The sequence below is a fragment of the Scyliorhinus torazame genome, chromosome 13 (genome assembly GCF_047496885.1).
Source record: "Scyliorhinus torazame isolate Kashiwa2021f chromosome 13, sScyTor2.1, whole genome shotgun sequence".
Classification (NCBI taxonomy): Eukaryota; Metazoa; Chordata; class Chondrichthyes; order Carcharhiniformes; family Scyliorhinidae; genus Scyliorhinus; species Scyliorhinus torazame.
Window position 1 is genome coordinate 180,363,486 of NC_092719.1, and position 20,070 is coordinate 180,383,555.

A 20,070-nucleotide genomic window follows, 5' to 3' on the forward strand; every position below is an offset into this window, starting at 1 on the left:
GAACTCCTCCATATCCTCTCCCAACTCATCTTCCCACTTTGCTTTGCTCCCTTCTAGTGGCGCCTTCTCCAAAATAGCCCTGTAAATCGCCGATACTACCCCCTTCTCCAGTCCCCCTGTCGTCAGCACCTCTTCCAGCAATATGGAAGGAGGTTCTACTGGGAAGCTCTGTATCTCCTTTCTGGCAAAGTCTTGAACCTGCAGGTATCTAAATATTTCCCCCTGCTCCAGCCCATTCTTCGCTCCCAGCTGCTTCAATCCCGCAAAACGGCCCCCAAGAAATAAATCTTTTAGTGTCATAATTCTTTTCTCCCATTCTCCGAGAAACGTTTTTAAGACCCTAGGTTGAAATCCATTAGCGCTCGCAGCTCCAACAGTTTACACATAACCACTTGTCTGATGACTATAATTTTCCATCCCATCAATTTCCTGATTTATAGCTGCTTCTAGGATGTTACTTGTATCCTCTGCAGTGAAGACTGATGCAAAATACCTGTTCAATTAATCTGCCATCTCCTTGTTTTTCATTATCAATTCTCCAGACTCCCTTTCTGTGGGACCAAAACTCACTTTGTTAACTTTTTTCTTTTTTAAAACCTTATAAAAAGTCTTACTATCTGTTTTTATATTTCTCGATAGCTTTCATACTTTAATTATTCCATCCTTAGTAATCTTCTAATCATCCTTTGCTGTTCTTATATTATGTCCAATCTTCCGACTTACCACCTGCCTTTGTACAATTATATGCTTTTTCTATGTTTGATACTATTTTTAACCTCTCTAGTTAAACACGGAAGGTGGATCAGTTCCTTGGACTTTTGCTTACATATTAGAATGTATCTATTCTGTGCATTCTGCCACTATATCTCTATTGACTAATCTCTTAGCCTAATCTCTTAGCCTAATTTACCAAATCACTTTAGTCAGCTCAGCTTTCCTGCACTCTGTTATTGCCCTTTTTAAAGTTTAAAATACTGACTTGATGTTCAAATAAGTGAAATGCAGAACAAGGAAATTAATATGAAAGCGGATGCTAACTCTTCAGTGTGATGTGAGAATAATGTTTAAAAAGCTGAGGTTTTTTTAATTGTCTTTGATTTTCTGCAAATTTTAAAATATGTAGTGAGCATGAAGTTTAATCATTGACCATTCCTTAGATCTGGGTTTGATTCAAAGAACAAGAACAAAGAAATGTACAGCACAGGAACAGGCCCTTCGGCCCTCCAAGCCCGCGCCGACCATACTGCCCGACTAAACTACAATCTTCTACACTTCCTGGGTCCGTATCCTTCTATTCCCATCCTATTCATATATTTGTCAAGATGCCCCTTAAATGTCCCTATCGTCCCTGCTTCCACTACCTCCTCCGGTAGCGAGTTCCAGGCACCCACTACCCTCTGCGTAAAAAACTTGCCTCGTACATCTACTCTAAACCTTGCCCCTCTCACCTTAAACCTATGCCCCCTAGTAATTGACCCCTCTACCCTGGGGAAAAGCCTCTGACTATCCACTCTGTCTATGCCCCTCATAATTTTGTATACCTCTATCAGGTCGCCCCTCAACCTCCTTCGTTCCAGAGAGAACAAACCGAGTTTATTCAATCGCTCCTCATAGCTTATGCCCTCCATACCAGGCAACATTCTGGTAAATCTCTTCTGCACCCTCTCTAAAGCCTCCACATCCTTCTGGTAGTGTGGCGACCAGAATTGAACACTATACTCCAAGTGTGGCCTAACTAAGGTTCTATACAGCTGCAACATGACTTGCCAATTCTTATACTCAATGCCCCGGCCAATAAAGGCAAGCATGCCGTATGCCTTCTTGACTACCTTCTCCACCTGTGTTGCGTTTCCCTTTCAATGACCTGTGGACCTGTACTCCTAGATCTCTTTGACTTTCAATACTCTTGAGGGTTCTACCATTCACTGTATATTCCCTACCTGCATTAGCCCTTCCAAAATGCATTACCTCACATTTGTCCGGATTAAACTCCATCTGCCATCTCTCCGCCCAAGTCTCCAGACAATCTAAATCCTGCTGTATCCTCAGACAGTCCTCATCGCTATCCGCAATTCCACCAACCTTTGTGTCGTCTGCAAACTTACTAATCAGACCAGTTACATTTTCCTCCAAATCATTTATATATACTACAAAGAGCAAAGGTCCCAGCACTGATCCCTGTGGAACACCACTGGTCACAGCCCTCCAATTAGAAAAGCATCCCTCCATTGCTACCCTCTGCCTTCTATGGCCTAGCCAGTTCTGTATCCACCTTGCCAGTTCACCCCTGATCCCGTGTGACTTCACCTTTTGTACTAGTCTACCATGAGGGACCTTGTCAAAGGCCTTACTGAAGTCCATATAGACAACATCTACTGCCCTACCTGCATCAATCATCTTAGTGACCTCCTCGAAAAACTCTATCAAGTTAGTGAGACACGACCTCCCCTTCACAAAACCGTGCTGCCTCTCACTAATACGTCCATTTGCTTCCAAATGGGAGTAGATCCTGTCTCGAAGAATTCTCTCCAGTAATTTCCCTACCACTGAAGTAAGGCTCACCGGCCTGCAGTTCCCGGGATTATCCTTGCTACCCTTCTTAAACAGAGGAACAACATTGGCTATTCTCCAGTCCTCCGGGACATCCCCTGAAGACAGCGAGGATCCAAAGATTTCTGTCAAGGCCTCAGCAATTTCCTCTCCAGCCTCCTTCAGTATTCTGGGGTAGATCCCATCAGGCCCTGGGGACTTATCTACCTTAATATTTTTTAAGACACCCAACACCTCGTCTTTTTGGATCACAATGTGACCCAGGCTATCTACACCCCCTTCTCCAGACTCAACATCTACCAATTCCTTCTCTTTGGTGAATACTGATGCAAAGTATTCATTTAGTACCTCGCCCATTTCCTCTGGCTCCACACATAGATTCCCTTGCCTATCCTTCAGTGGGCCAACCCTTTCCCTGGCTACCCTCTTGCTTTTTATGTACGTGTAAAAAGCCTTGGGATTTTCCTTAACCCTATTTGCCAATGACTTTTCATGACCCCTTCTAGCCCTCCTGACTCCTTGCTTAAGTTCCTTCCTACTTTCCTTATATGCCACACAGGCTTCATCTGTTCCCAGCCTTTTAGCCCTGACAAATGCCTCCTTTTTCTTTTTGACGAGGCCTACAATATCACTCGTCATCCAAGGTTCCCGAAAATTGCCGTATTTATCTTTCTTCCTCACAGGAACATGCCTGTCCTGTATTCCCTTCAACTGACACTTGAAAGCCTCCCACATGTCAGATGTTGATTTGCCCTCAAACATCCGCCCCCAATCTATGTTCTTCAGTTCCCGCCTAATATTGTCATAATTAGCCTTCCCCCAATTTAGCACATTCATCCTCGGACCACTCTTATCCTTGTCCACCAGTACTTTAAAACTTACTGAATTGTGGTCACTGTTACCGAAATGCTCCCCTACTGAAACATCTACCACCTGGCCGGGCTCATTCCCCAATACCAGGTCCAGTACTGCCCCTTCCCTAGTTGGACTGTTTACATATTGTTTTAAGAAGCCCTCCTGGATGCTCCTTACAAACTCCGCCCCGTCTAAGCCCCTGGCACTAAGTGAGTCCCAGTCAATATTGGGGAAGTTGAAGTCTCCCATCACCACAACCCTGTTGTTTTTACTCTTTTCCAAAATCTGCCTACCTACCTGCTCCTCTATCTCCCGCTGGCTGTTGGGAGGCCTGTAGTATACCCCCAACATTGTGACTGCACCCTTCTTATTCCTGATCTCTACCCATATAGCCTCACTGCCCTCTGAGGTGTCCTCTCGCAGTATAGCTGTGATATTCTCCCGAACAAGTAGCGCAACTCCGCCTCCCCTTTTACATCCCCCTCTATCCCGCCTGAAACATCTAAATCCTGGAACGTTTAGCTGCCAATCCTGCCCTTCCCTCAACCAGGTCTCTGTAATGGCAATAACATCATAGTTCCAAGTAGTAATCCAAGCTCTAAGTTCATCTGCCTTACCCGTAATGCTCCTTGCATTAAAACACATGCACTTCAGGCCACCAGACCCGCTGTGTTCAGCAACTTTTCCCCGTCTGCTCTGACTCAGAGCCACACTGTCCCTATTCCCTAGTTCTCCCTCAATGCTCTCACCTTCTGACCTATTGCTCCCGTACCCACCCCCCTGCCATACTAGTTTAGACAGTAACATTTAAGTTTTTGATCAACTGAACAATAGTAAATTTGCCATTGGCACAACATTCTTTGCAGTTATGCTAAAAATTAAAATAACAACTTTTGAAACCCATCAAACAAAATGTTCTTTATTTTTTTTTTTATTAAATATTTTATTGAAAATTTTTGGTCAACCAACACAGTACATTGTGCATCCTTTACACAATATTATAACAACACAAATAACAATGACCTATTTTATAAACAAAAAATGAATAAATAATAAATAACAAAAATGAAAACTAGCCCTAATTGGCAACTGCCTTGTCACAAGTAACACTCTCCAAAAATATAATTTAACAGTCCAATATATAATTATCTGTAGCAACGACCTATACATGCTATACAGTATATATTAACAACCCTGAGAGTCCTTCTGGTTCTCCCCCCCCCCCCCCCGATCCTGGGCTGCTGCTGCTGCCTTCTTTTTCCCATTCCGTCTATCTTTCTGCGAGGTATTCGACGAACGGTTGCCACCGCCTGGTGAACCCTTGAGCCGACCCCCTTAGGACGAACTTAATCCGCTCTAGCTTTATAAACCCCGCCATGTCATTTATCCAGGTCTCCACCCCCGGGGGCTTGGCTTCTTTCCACATTAGCAATATCCTGCGCCGGGCTACTAGGGACGCAAAGGCCAAAACATCAGCCTCTCTTGCCTCCTGCACTCCCGGCTCTTGTGCAACCCCAAATATAGCCAACCCCCAGCTTGGTTCGACCCAGACTCCTACTACTTTTGAAAGCACCTTTGTCACCCCCATCCAAAACCCCTGTAGTGCCGGGCATGACCAAAACATATGGGTATGATTCGCTGGGCTTCTCGAGCACCTCGCACACCTATCCTCCACCCCAAAAAATTTACTGAGCCGTGCTCCAGTCATATGTGCCCTGTGTAATACCTTAAACTGAATCAGGCTTAGCCTGGCACACGAGGACGACGAGTTTACCCTGCTTAGGGCATCTGCCCACAGCCCCTCCTCGATCTCCTCCCCCAGCTCTTCTTCCCATTTCCCTTTTAGTTCATCTACCATAGTCTCCCCTTCGCCCCTCATTTCCCTATATATATCTGACACCTTACCATCCCCCACCCATGTCTTTGAGATCACTCTGTCCTGCACCTCTTGTGTCGGGAGCTGCGGGAATTCCCTCACCTGTTGCCTCGCAAAAGCCCTCAGTTGCATATACCTGAATGCATTCCCTTGGGGCAACCCATATTTCTCGGTCAGCGCTCCCAGACTCGCGAACTTCCCATCCACAAACAGATCTTTCAGTTGCGTTATTCCTGCTCTTTGCCACATTCCATATCCCCCATCCATTCCCCCCGGGGCAAACCTATGGTTGTTTCTTATCGGGGACCCCCCCAAGGCTCCAGTCTTTCCCCTATGCCGTCTCCACTGTCCCCAAATCTTCAGTGTAGCCACCACCACCGGGCTTGTGGTGTAGTTCCTCGGTGAGAACGGCAATGGGGCTGTCACCATAGCCTGTAGGCTAGTCCCCCTACAGGACGCCCTCTCTAATCTCTTCCACGCCGCTCCCTCCTCCTCTCCCATCCACTTACTCACCATTGAAATATTAGCGGCCCAATAATACTCACTTAGGCTCGGTAGTGCCAGCCCCCCCCTATCCCTGCTACGCTGTAAGAATCCCTTCCTCACTCTCGGGGTCTTCCCGGCCCACACAAAACCCATGATGCTCTTTTCAATCCTTTTTAAAAAAGCCTTCGTGATCACCACCGGGAGGCACTGAAACACAAAGAGGAATCTCGGGAGGACCACCATCTTAACCGCCTGCACCCTCCCTGCCATTGACAGGGATACCATATCCCATCTCTTGAAATCCTCCTCCATCTGTTCCACCAACCGCGTTAAATTTAACCTATGCAATGTGCCCCAATTCTTAGCTATCTGGATCCCCAGGTAACGAAAGTCCCTTGTTACCTTCCTCAACGGTAGGTCCTCTATTTCTCTACTCTGCTCCCCTGGATGCACCACAAACAACTCACTTTTCCCCATGTTCAATTTATACCCTGAAAAATCCCCAAACTCCCCAAGTATCCGCATTATTTCTGGCATCCCCTCCGCCGGGTCCGCCACGTATAGTAACAAATCGTCCGCATACAAAGATACCCGGTGCTCTTCTCCTCCTCTAAGTACTCCCCTCCACTTCTTGGAACCCCTCAACGCTATCGCCAGGGGCTCAATCGCCAGTGCAAACAATAATGGGGACAGAGGGCATCCCTGCCTTGTCCCTCTATGGAGCCGAAAATATGCAGATCCCCGTCCATTCGTGACCACGCTCGCCACTGGGGCCCTATACAACAGCTGCACCCATCTAACATACCCCTCTCCAAAACCAAATCTCCTCAACACCTCCCACAAATAATCCCACTCCACTCTATCAAATGCTTTCTCGGCATCCATCGCCACTACTATCTCCGTTTCTCCCTCTGGTGGGGCCATCATCATTACCCCTAACAACCTCCGTATATTCGTGTTCAGTGTTCTTTATTTATAACCACATGTCATTGGTCTACATTACTCATGTGACTTGAGTAAAAATGTTGGTTGATCATTTTATTCAAGAAGAAATGCTTGTATTAAGCAGCCAGTACTATTGACCCAAGGCAATTTGTTATGTTTGTTATTCTTCCTGAATGTATAATTAACAAATGTGTTGCTCGATAGAAAATACTATCATTCATTTTTTAGACATTCAGAAACATCATTCATTTTCACTTTTTAAGGAGCTAGGAATGTTTTTAAATGACGTGAACAATTTAGTGAAAACAATGTTCATAAGTAAAAGTCACGAGACGAAGAAAAAAACATCAAATTAACCTTTGGAACAGTAGGGTGGATTTATTTTTAGGTTCCATACAGGGCCACACAAAGAAGGCTGATGCGCAACCTTGCAATTACCTGCCCATGAGTGTCAATGGATGGAAAATGTTATGGGCCAGGGTTTAGAGAGTGTAAAGTGTATCATGGAGTTCACCTGATACAACTTTCAATAGATTGTGGTATGGGGAGCACACGGCCCACTCTACAGGTGTGGTACAGCAGAAATGGAAAAATATTTTTTAACGCTAAATAATTTTTATTCTATGAACTCAAGTTCACCTTTTTAAAACATGCAGTGAACATCTTAGCAGCCATTAATTCAAATACAACCCCCAAAGACTACAACACTAAGTAAACCTTTAAGCTTTCCTTTTTAACATCCGTACGACTTAAAAACAAAACCTTTATCAGAAGCACATCAGGTTAAAGTCACTACTGAAAACATTTATAATTCTGAATTCACCAAATGATCAAGAGATAGTCTTTTCATGGCAGAGAGATCAACAGTACAGCTGCTTTGTCTGGCTTCAGCTCCCACACTGAAAACAAAACTAAAACACGCCCTGCAGCAAACAGCCTAAAACAAAAGTAAAAAGCTGACACAGCCCAGCTCCACACACTGTCTGACATCACTGCAGTAGTAAACACCCATTTCTTAAAGGTACTCTCACTACAGATATTTATATACCCATCCATTTATAAACACCCATTTCTTAAAGGTACTCGCATGACAAAAATCATAGACATTTGCAAATTTATGCTGCTGAGTTAGAAGGCTTTGCCACTGGTTTGGTACTTGGGAAAATTCAGCTCGTAGAATGTCTATTGTCATTTAGGTATGCCCATCGGTTTCTACCCTCTGCATACTATGTGAACAAAAATACAATTCAGTTTTGTGACCATTCTACCCTTCCCAGACAAGATTGTCCTGACACTGTTATCCCAATCTATGGATGGAATTTTCCAGTCCTGCCTGCAGCGGATTTCATGGCACGCGGAAGCAGAACATTTGGAGACGGGCCAAAAGTCGGAATCCTGCCCGGCAGGAATTCAAATTGGAATTTTCCCCTCCCTTCATCACTTTCATGGCCGGTTGGATTTTGTGTTGTGTTAGCGTGGCACAAGAGGGATGGGTTGCACAGAGACTCGCGGGGGGAGGGAGACTGTATTGTGATCAGTTTTGGGAGGGGGTGGGGAGAGCTCTCTGCATGTGACCGTGCACATAACCTTGAAATGGGGAGGGGTACGGTTGACATGGGGGCAGGGTGACATCAACAGTGATGGGTTCAGAGGGGAAGGCTGGAATGTCTACCACAATGACAATGGGATCCAAAGGTTAATGGAGTAGGCTGGAGAATAACCAAAGGGAGATCTTCCTGCACATCATGAGGTTCCAGGAAGATTGGAGAAAACCAAACACTGACAGGGAGCGTCGAACCTGGTCTCGGGTACAAAATGTAGCACTACCACCTTGAAACCCCCCCCCCCCCAATACCTATTGTATAGGTTAAAATCGAAGCTGGAAAAGAATCTGCACCGGAGGGGTTACAGGCAGTGTGGGATGTGCCCATCACTAGACAAATGAGCCATTCAGGGAGCAGTCTTGAACTGCTAAGAATCACAAGATTAAAATAGAGTCAGAGCTGGGAGAAAAGGGGAAGGCTTCCTTGAGAAGATGCAGTTGGAGCAATTGCCTTTTTCCTTATCGAGAGACTGCAAGAGTTATTAGCTTTCACAATTCAGTTGCTCCATTTGAGCCATAACAGATGAATGTGAGAATGAAAATGCAGGCAAACGGTACGGAAGTACAGCTGCTGCATATCTGCACGATCATCAGTAAAAGCCTATGAAATGTAAATTGGGTTGAATCAGAATACTGGATCAGAGATTTTTGAAATGCCTTTAGTAAGGTGGCACATTTCATGAATGGGTCCAAACACCTTCCAAACTCTTTGGGATTGAGATGTTAAGTATCAGGGTTGGCATCTTGATCACCTAGACCTGTGAGTTTGCACCTCAGCTACAAGGCTGTATCAGCAAAAAGCTAGACTTGCAGACAGCCCTAGGGTATGATGGTTGCTTTCTGTTGGCGAGTGGGAGGTCTATATTTGCTCAGTATCCATTCATCTGTCGGTCTACAGGGAGAATGGAGCTTGCTCTCTGTGTTTCCTTCTTGATGGCAGTCATCCGATTGAGAGGGCAAAGGACCCGGGACCGCCTAGTGCAAATTCGAGAGCAGGCCTGGCCAGCGGTCCATGGTCCAGCGGAGCCTCGGCAAGACCCAAAGATGAGGAGGTTAAATCCATTTCATGGAGGCGACTTGCACCCACAAGGTTCTACTGAAGAAGACTTTCCTATCTGGAGATGAGCAAAAGACGATGCTGCGCACGACTGCACTTGCAAGTGATGTGGTGGATCAAAACTGCCACATTCTGCAGGAGAATCTAATGCCCCACGGACTAGGAAGACAGACCTGGCCAGTGCCTCTGAAGCTCACCAACATGCTCAATTTGTTTGCTTAAGGATTGTTCCAAGAATCCACAAGGGGGGCAGCACGGTGGCACAGTGGTTAGCACTGCTGCCTCACAACGCTGAGGACCCGGATTCGATCCCGGTCCTGCGTCACTGTTCGTGTGGAGTTTGCACATTCTCCCCGTGTCTGTGTGGGTCTCGTGCCCACAAGCCAAAATTATATGCACGGTAGGTGGATTGGCCACACTAAATTGCCCCTTAATTGTGAAAAATAGAATTGGGTATTCTAAATTTATATTTAAAAAAAAGAACCCACTCGGAACCTACGTGACATCGCACAATCCTCAACACATAAAGGTATCAAGGAGGTGAGAGATCACTTAAATAGTGGTTCATCACCATGTTAAGTTAGCACTCAATGAAACTTGTCAGGCTGCTAGGTTTCTGATGTTTGGATCCATCCCAGATTTCCCTATAGTACTGAGTGTAACTGAATACCCACATGTTGGCTTTGAGAGCTCCATAACAGCAACTCCTGATCAACAGGAAAGAGTTCCACTCCCGGAACGGTCAACTGGTGTGCAGTCATCAGAAGCACATCATGCACATTTGTGGCAGGTACCCTGGGAGTTCCCATGAGACGATGCACATATCATGAGTCACTCCCAGGTGCCTTACATATTCGACGAGCCTCCATGATTATGGGTCTGACTGCTTGGGGATAATACCCGCTCAGACAATTGCTCATGGCACCCATGCATCGTCCTCAGAGGAGAGCTACAACGTGGCGCATAGTTTGATGCAATCCATCATCAAGCGGACCATTGGCATAGTGAAGATGCGTTTCCAAGGTTTGGTCCGCTCAGGTGGGGCTCTTCAGTACTCTCCGCATAATCGTGGTCAGTTGTATCCGTCACAATCTGGCGTTTGAAACCGGGATCCCTTGCCAAAGGGAGACATGGAGGAGGCTGAGAGTTCCTCCGACAATGGAAATCAGCAAGGGCAGGAACCTGAAGAGGAACATGAGGATCAGCTTCCACGTGAGGATACCAATGAAGAAGCACAACATGGAAGATGTGCCCGTGCCACACTGATTTCCACAAGATTCTAGGAGTAAGATGCAGGCAAAGGGACCGGGCCAGTGCACTGAAAACCCTTTACAACCAGTAGCATCAAGAGCAAGCTCAGTATTCAGATTTGCACCTTCAACCCTCATGACTCACTAGGCCTTAATCTTTGGAAAGGTCAGTGGCAAACCTTGTATCTGTGCATCTGGGAGGAGAAAGTCAGTATAACAGTGCAAACACTTTTGTCAAAGGACTTGATGCAGTCATTACCACCTTAATGAGAAACTTAAGCGTGCATGGATGGAGAGACCATCATGGTTCCAGATCTTGTGCTTTGGAGCTACCAATGAAGGCAGCCTTGAAACAATTACAGCGAACTGTCCAAGGCTATTGAACGTACCTCACTCCATGTTGTCTTGTAAGGAGTATAGATTGCTAACATAATTTGTAAATACTTCCAGTAAATATGACTCAGCTACACATCACATGAATGTGAGGCTCTCACACACAGGCGATTACCGAGTGGGAGCATGGTCACCCTTCCAATAAGAGGCATATGCACAATGCTTTCAAATGATGAGACTGATCCCATGAACAGCGAATATATTTATAAAGGTGCATGATATATACAGTGATTGAACACCCGTGACCCCAAGGTGATGTCAAAGTTTCTTCATTTTTCTAACCTTACCGCTACAGCTTGGTGGTCCTGACCTCCACAGCAGAGTTGGAAGCAGCATGCTGATTGCTATGCCTGTTAGCTTTGATGACTGTAGAGTACATCCTCTAGAGGGTCGAAACCTGGAGGACCCTGGCCTGCTTTGGATCTCCTGCTGTGTGGCAAGTGGGCCCTCCTTGACCTGTCCAGCTGGAGGTGATGGGGTGGCAGGCAGAGCAGATTAGGATTTGCTAGACACACTTGAGTTACCTATGTGGATGGCTCTGGGGTCTCGAACTGCTTGTCCTCCTCCCTATGAGTGCCTGAAGGTCCCTGCCTTACCTACTCTCTGAAGAGTAGGGTCCCCTGGAGGGAGGTTGGTAAGATGCCCTGCCTCATCTTGCCACTGATTGATCTCATCAGGGTATCCAAGGCGGCCACCACCCTTCCCGTGAAGACCCCAGACCTCGAATATCAGAGCCACAGTGTCAGAGAGAACATGGACGGGCTGCCCCATCCTTTGCTGTAACCTTTTGTTTTCCTCTCATAGCTCTACCTTATTTTCCTTTGGCTATTGTTACATCTCCACCATAGAGTTGGCTGCTTGCAGAGACTCTTCATCTGACTCCATCATCTCCAACAGTCCTCCCAGTGCCAGAGATCTGGGTTTCACTGTTTCTGACTATTGCAGAGACCTGTCAACTAGCTGTTCTCCGGAAAGTGACCCATGCCTAATCTAGACCCATGAACCACTGAGATGTTTGTCTCTCTGCTTGTGGAGGGTGCAGGTGAACACAGTGACGAATCGTCGCCTTGCAGTTGTTTCTAAAAAGCTCTGTTACTTCATTAGAACAGACACAGAAGGCAGAATTGTCTGTTCTGGAGACCAAGTGCAGTGGTGGGCATGTTTCCCACTGGCCGACGTGGCGAGTCAGAAGTCCATTAATTGTGCATCGGCAAGTACTGCATTTTCAGTAAAGGGAGTGATTTCATTGTTATAGCCACCCATTAGTGGCTTGGCTACTGTGAAGGCCTTGACTTGGGGAGCTTAAAAGTCAAAACATTTTTTTTTTAAAAAGCAATTTTTCAATTAAGGGGCAATTTAGAGTGGCCAACTCACCTAGCCTGCACATCTTTGGATTGTGGGGATGAGACCCACGCAGACATGGGGAGAATGTGCAAAGAGTAGGGCCAGTCAAGGACAGTAGTGGGAAGTTGTGCTTGGAGTCCGAGGAGATAGGAGAGGTGCTAAATGAATATGTTTCGTCAGTATTCACACAGGAAAAAGACAATGTTGTTGAGGAGAATACTGAGATTCAGGCTACTAGACTAGAAGGGCTTGAGGTTCATAAGGAGGTGGTGTTAACAATTCTGGAAAGTGTGAAAATAGACGAGTCCCCTGGGCCAGATGGGATTTATCCTAGGATTCTCTAGGAAGCTAGGGAGGAGATTGCTGAGCCTTTGGCTTTGATCTTTAAGTCATCTTTGTCTACAGGAATAGTGCCAGAAGACTGGAGGATAGCAAATGTTGTCCCCTTGTTCAAGAAGGGGAGTAGAGACAACCCCGGTAACTATAGACCAGTGAGCCTTACTTCTATTGTGGGCAAAGTCTTGGAAAGACTTTATAAGAGATCGGGTGTATAATCATCTGGAAAGGAATAATTTGATTAGAGATAGTCAACACAGTTTTGTGATGGGTAGGTCGTGCCTCACAAACCTTATTGAGTTCTTTGAGAAGGTGACCAAACAGGTGGATGAGGGTAAAGCAGTTGATGTGTATATGGATTTCAGTAAAGCGTTTGATAAGGTTCCCCACGGTAGGCTACTGCAGAAAATACGGAAGCATGGGATTCAGGGAGATTTAGCAGTTTGGATCAGAAATTGGCTAGCTGGAAGAAGACAAAGGGTGGTGGTTGATGGGAAGTGTTCAGACTGGAGTCCAGTTACTAGTGGTGTGCCACAAGGATCTGTTTTGGGGCCACTGCTGTTTGTCATTTTTATAAATGACCTGGAGGAGGGCGTAGAAGGATGGGTGAGTAAATTTGCAGATGACACTAAAGTCGGTGGCGTTGTGGACAGTGCGGAAGGATGTTACAAGTTACAGAGGGACATAGATAAGCTGCTGGGCTGAGAGGTGGCAAATGGAGTTTAATGCAGAAAAGTGAGGTGATTCATTTTGGAAGGAATAACAGGAAGACAGAGTACTGGGCTAATGGTAAGATTCTTGGCAGTGTGGATGAGCAGAGAGATCTCGGTGTCCATGTACATAGATCCCTGAAAGTTGCCACTCAGGTTGAGAGGGTTGTTAAGAAGGCGTACGGTGTGTTAGCTTTTATTGGTAGAGGGATTGAGTTTCGGAGCCATGAGGTCATGTTGCAGCTGTACAAAGCTCTGGTGCGGCCGCATTTGGAGTATTGCGTGCAATTCTGGTCGCCGTATTATAGGAAGGATGTGGAAGCATTGGAAAGGGTGCAGAGGAGATTTACCAGAATGTTGCCTGGTATTGAGGGAAGATCTTATGAGGAAAGGCTGAGGGACATGAGGCTGTTTTCGTTAGAGAGAAGAAGGTTAAGAGGTGACTTAATTGAGGCATACAAGATGATCAGAGGATTGGATAGGGTGGACAGTGAGAGCCTTTTTCCTCGGATGGTGATGTCTAGCACGAGGGGACGTAGCTTTAAATTGAGGGGAGATAGATATAAGACAGATGTCAGAGGTAGGTTCTTTACTCAGAGAGTAGTAAGGGCGTGGAATGCCCTGCCTGCAACAGTAGTGGACTCGCCAACACTAAGGGTATTCAAATGGTCATTGGATAGACATATGGACGATAAGGAAATAGTGTAGATGGGCTTTAGAGTGGTTTCACAGGTCGGCGCAACATAGAGGGCCAAAGGGCCTGTACTGCGCTGTAATGTTCTATGTTCTCCACACGGACAGTGACCCGGGGCTGGGATCAAACCCAGGTCCTCCCCGTCGTGAGGCAACACTGCTAACCACTGTGCCACCGTGTCATCATAAAGTGAAAACATTAGGGACACCTCTCTTCTGTGCTTCGACAGCCAAGACCATACAAATATTCATTCCATGGAAATTGTTTGAGGGACTAGCCTAATTCAATAAAATTTGATTGGTGTATGAATCAGGGCAGTGGGAACATGTACAAGGCATTCTGAGAATAACATTAATTATTTATTTTTAAAAATATATATTTATTCAAATTTTTCAACAAATTTTCAACAACCCCCCCCCCCCAACAAGAAGAAAGAAACAAGAACACAACAAGCAGAAATTATACATTGGATTTCCCCCATATACAATAACCCCCCATATAACAGTAAAAAACACACATAGGGAAAAAAAAACACCTTAACCCAAACGCCACCCTAAAAGAACTGCACGCCCGCCCCTGGGCTGCTGCTGCTGACCTCCTAACGCTCTGCGAGATAGTCTAGGAATGGTTGCCACCGTTCTGTGCAACAGACCCTCGCAAGGCAAACATTATCCTCTCCAGCTTGATGAACCCTGCCATGTCATTGGTCCAAGCTTCCACACTAGGGGGCTTTGCATCTTTCCATCGTAGCAAAGTCCTCCGCCGGGCTACCAGGGACGCAAAGGCCAGAATACCGGCCTCTTTCGCCTCCTGCACTCGCGGCTCATCCGATACCCCAAATAATGCTAATCCCCAGTTCGGCTTGACCCGGGCGTTCACTACCTTGGACATAGTCCTCGCAAAACTTCTCCAAAACCCATCCAGCGACGGGCATGACCAGAACATATGGACGTGATGTGCTGGGCTCCCTGAGCACCTCCCACATCTGTCCTCCACCCCAAAGAACCTACTCAACCTCGCCCCTGTCATATGCGCTCTGTGAGTAACTTTGAACTGTATTAGGCTGAGCCTGGCGCAAGAGGAGGAAGAATTAACCCTACTCAGGGCATCAGCCCACAGACCCTCATCTATCTCCTCCCCAAGCTCCTCCTCCCACTTGCCCTTTAACTCCTCCACCGAGGCCTCCTCCTCTTCCTGCAGCTCCTGGTAAATCGCCGAAACCTTGCCTTCTCCAACCCATACACCCGAAATCACCCTGTCCTGAATCCCACGTGCTGGAAGCAGCGGGAATTCCCTCACCTGCCGCCTCACAAACACCCTCACTTGCATGTACCTGAAAGCGTTTCCCGGGGGTAGCCAAACTTCTCCCAACGCCCCGAGGCTCGCAAACGTCCCATCGATGAACAGGTCCCCCATTCTTCGAATCCCTGCCCGATGCCAGCTCCGAAAACCCCCATCCATCCTTCCCGGGACGAACCAATGGTTCTCCCGAATCGGGGACCAAACCGAGGCTCCCATCTCGCCCCTGTGTCGCCTCCACTGCCCCCAGATCTTCAGCGTCGCCGCCACCGCTGGACACGTGGTGTACCTTGTCGGCGAGAGCGGCAGCGGTGCCGTCACCAGCACCCTCAGGCTCGTGCCCACACAGGACGCCATCTCTTGCCTCTTCCACGCCGCCCCCTCTCCCTCCATTACCCACTTACGGATCATCGCCACATTGGTTGCCCAATAGCCACACAAATACGGCAGCGGCAGCCCCCCCCCCGTCCCTGCTACGCCCCAGAAACACCATCTTCACCTGTGTGGGTCTTATTCGCCCACACATATCCCATGATACTCCTGCTTACCCGTTTGAAAAAGGCCTTGGGGATCAAAATGGGAAGGCACTGGAACACAAAGAGAAACCTCGGAAGGACTGCACCCTACTCGCTAGTGAGAGTGGCAGCATATCCCATCTTTTAAAATGCTCCTCCATCTGCTCCACCAACCGCGTCAAATTGAGCTTGTGCAGGGCCCCCCAACTCCTAGCTACTTGGATCCCCAGTTACCGAAAGCTCCTTTCTGCCCTCTTCAGCGGTAGGTCGTCTATCCCCCTTCCCTGGTCCCCTGAATGCACCACAAAGAGCTCACTCTTCCCTACGTTGAGTTTATACCCCGAAAAGTCCCCAAACTCCCTAAAGATCCGCATGACCTCCGCCATCCTGGATCTGCAACATACAACAACAGGTCATCGGCATACACCGACACCCGGTGTTCCCCCCCCCCCCCCCCGCCCAAACCAATCCCCTCCATTTCCTGCACTCCCTCGGTGCCATGGCCAGCGGCTCAATTGCCAGTGCAAACAACAAGGGGGATAAGGGACACCCCTGCCTCGTCCCCCGGTACAGCCGAAAGTACTCCGACCTCCGCTGGTTCGTAGCCACACTCGCCACCGGGGCTCTATGTAGCAGCCTGACCCAACTGATGAACCCCTCCCCGAACCCAAACCTCCGCAAAACTTCCCAAAGATACTCCCACACTCCACCCGATCAAAGGCCTTCACATCCATAGCTGCCACTACCTCCGCTTCCCCCTCCACCGAGGGCATCATAATCATATTGAGGAGCCTCCGCACATTTGTATTTAGCTGCCTACCCTTCACAAATTCCGTCTGGTCCTCATGAATCACCCCCGGGACACAGTCCTCAATTCTCGGAGACAGCACCTTGGCCAGCAACTTAGCGTCAACATTGAGGAGCGAGATCGGTCTATACGACCCACATTGCAATGGATCCTTGTCCTGCTTCAAGATCAAAGAAATCAGTGTGCTGGACATTGTCGGGGGCAAGGTCCCCTCCTCCCTCACCTTATTAAAAGTCCTCACTAGCAACGGGCCCAGCAGGTCCACGTATTTCCTGTAAAATTCAACCGGGAACCCATCCGGCCCCGGGGCCTTTCCCGCCTGCATGTTCCCCAATCCTTTAACCAGCTCCTCCAGCCCAATCGGCGCCCCCAAACCTCCTCCACCCTTGGGAATCTCAGCTGCTCTAGAAATCCTCGCATCCCCTCCTGCCATGCTGGGAGCTCAGACCTGTACAGATCCCCATAAAAGTCCCTAAATACCTCGTTTATTCTCACCGCACTCCGCACCGTATTCCCTCCTCTAACTCCACCAATCTCCCTCGCTGCCTCCCACTTACGAAGCTGATGTGCCAGCATCCGACTCGCCTTCTCCCCATACTCATATGCCGCCCCTTGCGCTTTCCTCCACTGTGCCTCTGCTTTCCCCGTGGTGATCAGGTCGAATTCCGTCTGGAGGTTCCGTTGCTCCCTAAGTAGCCCCTCCTCGGGGGCCTCTGCAGAACTCCTGTCCACCCTTAAAATCTCCCCCACCAACCTCTTCCTCCTCTCTCCCTTCTCCCTGTGGGCCCTAATGGAGATGAGCTCTCCCCTTGCCACCGCCTTCAACGCCTCCCAGACTACCCCCACCTGCACCTCCCCGTTGTCATTGGCCTCCAAGTATCTTTCAATACAACCCCGCACCCGCCCGCACACCCCATCATCCGCCAACAGTCCCACATCGAGGCGCCACAGCGGGCGCTGGTCCCTCTCCTCCCCCAACTCCAGCTCCACCCAATGCGGGGCGTGGTCCGAGATGGCTATGGCCGAATATTCCGTTCCCTCCACTTTTGGGATTAGCGCCCTACTCAAAATGAAAAAATCTATCCGGGAGTAGGCTCTATGGACGTGGGAAAAGAAGGAAAATTCCCTGGCCTGCAGCCTGGCAAACCTCCATGGATCCACTCCCCCCATCTGGTCCATAAACCCCCTGAGCACGTTGGCCGCAGCCGGCCTCTTACCCGTCCTGGACCTAGAGCGGTCCAGTGCTGGGTCCAGCACCGTGTTGAAGTCTTACCCCCCCCCCCCATTATCAAGCTTCCTACCTCCAGATCCGGAATCCAACCCAGCATGCGTTTCATAAATCTGGCATCATCCCAATTCGGGGCATAGACGTTCACCAGTACCACCCGCACCCCCTGCAACCTACCACTCACCATCACATATCGACCTCCATTATTCGCTACAATATTCAGTGCCTCAAACGACACCCGCTTCCCCACCAGTATTGCAACCCCTCTGTTCTTCGCATCCAGCCCTGAATGAAAGACCTGCCCTACCCATCCCTTTCTCAGCCTAACCTGATCTGCCACCTTCAGATGTGTCTCCTGGAGCATAACCACGTCTGCCTTCAGTCCCTTTAAGTGCGCGAACACCCGGGCCCTCTTGACCGGCCCGTTCAGGCCCCTCACATTCCAGGTTATCAGCCGGATCAGGGGGCTACTAGCCCCCCGGCCGACTAGCCATCTCCTTTTCTAGGCCAGCCACGTGCCCGTGCCTCCCGCACCCTCCAGCCCCCCAGGTGGCGGACCCCGCCCAGACTACTTCTCCTACTTCCAGCTCCCCTTTGGCCAATGCAGCAGCAATCCAGTTCCCCCTCCCCCTCCTCCGTTAGATCCTCATCTAGCCATTTTACATAGGATTTACAGTACAGAAGGAGGCCATTCGGCCCATCGAGTCTGCACTGGCTCTTGGAAAGAGCACCCTACCCAAGGTCAACACCTCCACCCTATCCCCATAACCCAGTAACCCCACCCAACTCTAAGGGCAATTTTGGACACTAAGGGCAATTTATCATGGCCAATCCACCTAACCTGCACATCATTGGACTGTGGGAGGAAACCGGAGCACCCGGAGGAAACCCACGCGCACACGGGGAGGATGTGCAGACTCCGCACAGACAGTGACCCAAGCTGGAATCGAACCTGGGACCCTGGGGCTGTGAAGCAATTGTGCTATCCATAATGCTACCTTTGCTCCCCCAATGACACTCCCGTAAGTCAGCTGACTCCTGCTGACCCCGGCCTCTCCCGCCATTCCATCGACCCCCCAGTGTGAGAATCCCCCCCACCCCTTGGCCGTCTGTGCGCCCCTCTCCAGCACCGCCCGGCCCCGCCCCCATCCCTAACGCGGGAAAAAGCCTGTGCTTTCCGTCTGAGCCGGCCCCGCCCCTTCTGCCACAGCTCCTTTTTGCGGCCTTACCCCAACTCCCCATCCCCGGGCCTCCACCCCCCCTCTTCCTCCGTGGGGCCCTGCCCCTCCAACACCGATGCCCACACTCCCACAGCCCCCACATCAAATCCATTCACCCATCCCCACCCACCACCAAAACAAAAAGAACATTCCCCAAACGCAGTAAACACCGTAAACATCCCCCCCACGACAAACCCTCAGTTTTTTTTCAGACTGGATAAAGTTCCATGCCTCATCAGGCGTTTCAAAATAGTGGTGCCGATCTTGGAACGTGACCCACAATCGCGCTGGCTGCAGCATCCCGAACTTCACCCCCTTTCAATGGAGAACCACCTTAGCCCGGTTAAAACCAGCCCTTTTCTTAGCCACCTCCACACTCCAGTCCTGGTGAATTCGGATCTCCGTGTCCTCCCACCTGCTGCTCCGTTCTTTTTTGGCCCATCTCAGGACACACACTCTGTCCATAAAGCGGTGGAACCGCACCACTACAGCCCATGGTGGCTCGTAGGCTTGGAATAACATTAATCTTAACGACACATTTTCCCCAGCTGCGAAGGTTGTATCTCATTATGTTAAATCTTGCATGAATGCAGAATCAGAGATTTGGCTTAATCGACGGATTTGAGGTAACCAGTACCAGGTCAACTCAAAATGAAGAAAGCATAGCCCATTATTTTAACGTTCCACATAGAGCCATGGATAAACATGTGGATCATAATATTCAGGAGAAATATTGCACCTAAAGTGGAGTATTTTGCTTGTACAGGGTCTGCTGCGGGTGCTATGGGTTTGACTAATGTACAGTTTTGCCAAGTTTGGATCTGGTAAATAGTATTTAATAGGATCAATTTATTAAAACATTATGTAAGCAAACTTTTTAAAAATGTTCTTCTGATCCTGT

The 20,070-nt window shown here is 48.5% G+C and overlaps 1 protein-coding gene across 4 annotated transcripts in view; it reads left to right on the forward strand.

Moving 5' to 3' along the window:
• The window catches only part of LOC140388403 (constitutive coactivator of PPAR-gamma-like protein 1), a 209,436-nt gene that overhangs the window by 166,663 nt on the left and 22,703 nt on the right, over nucleotides 1-20,070 (forward strand). The window lies entirely within an intron of this gene.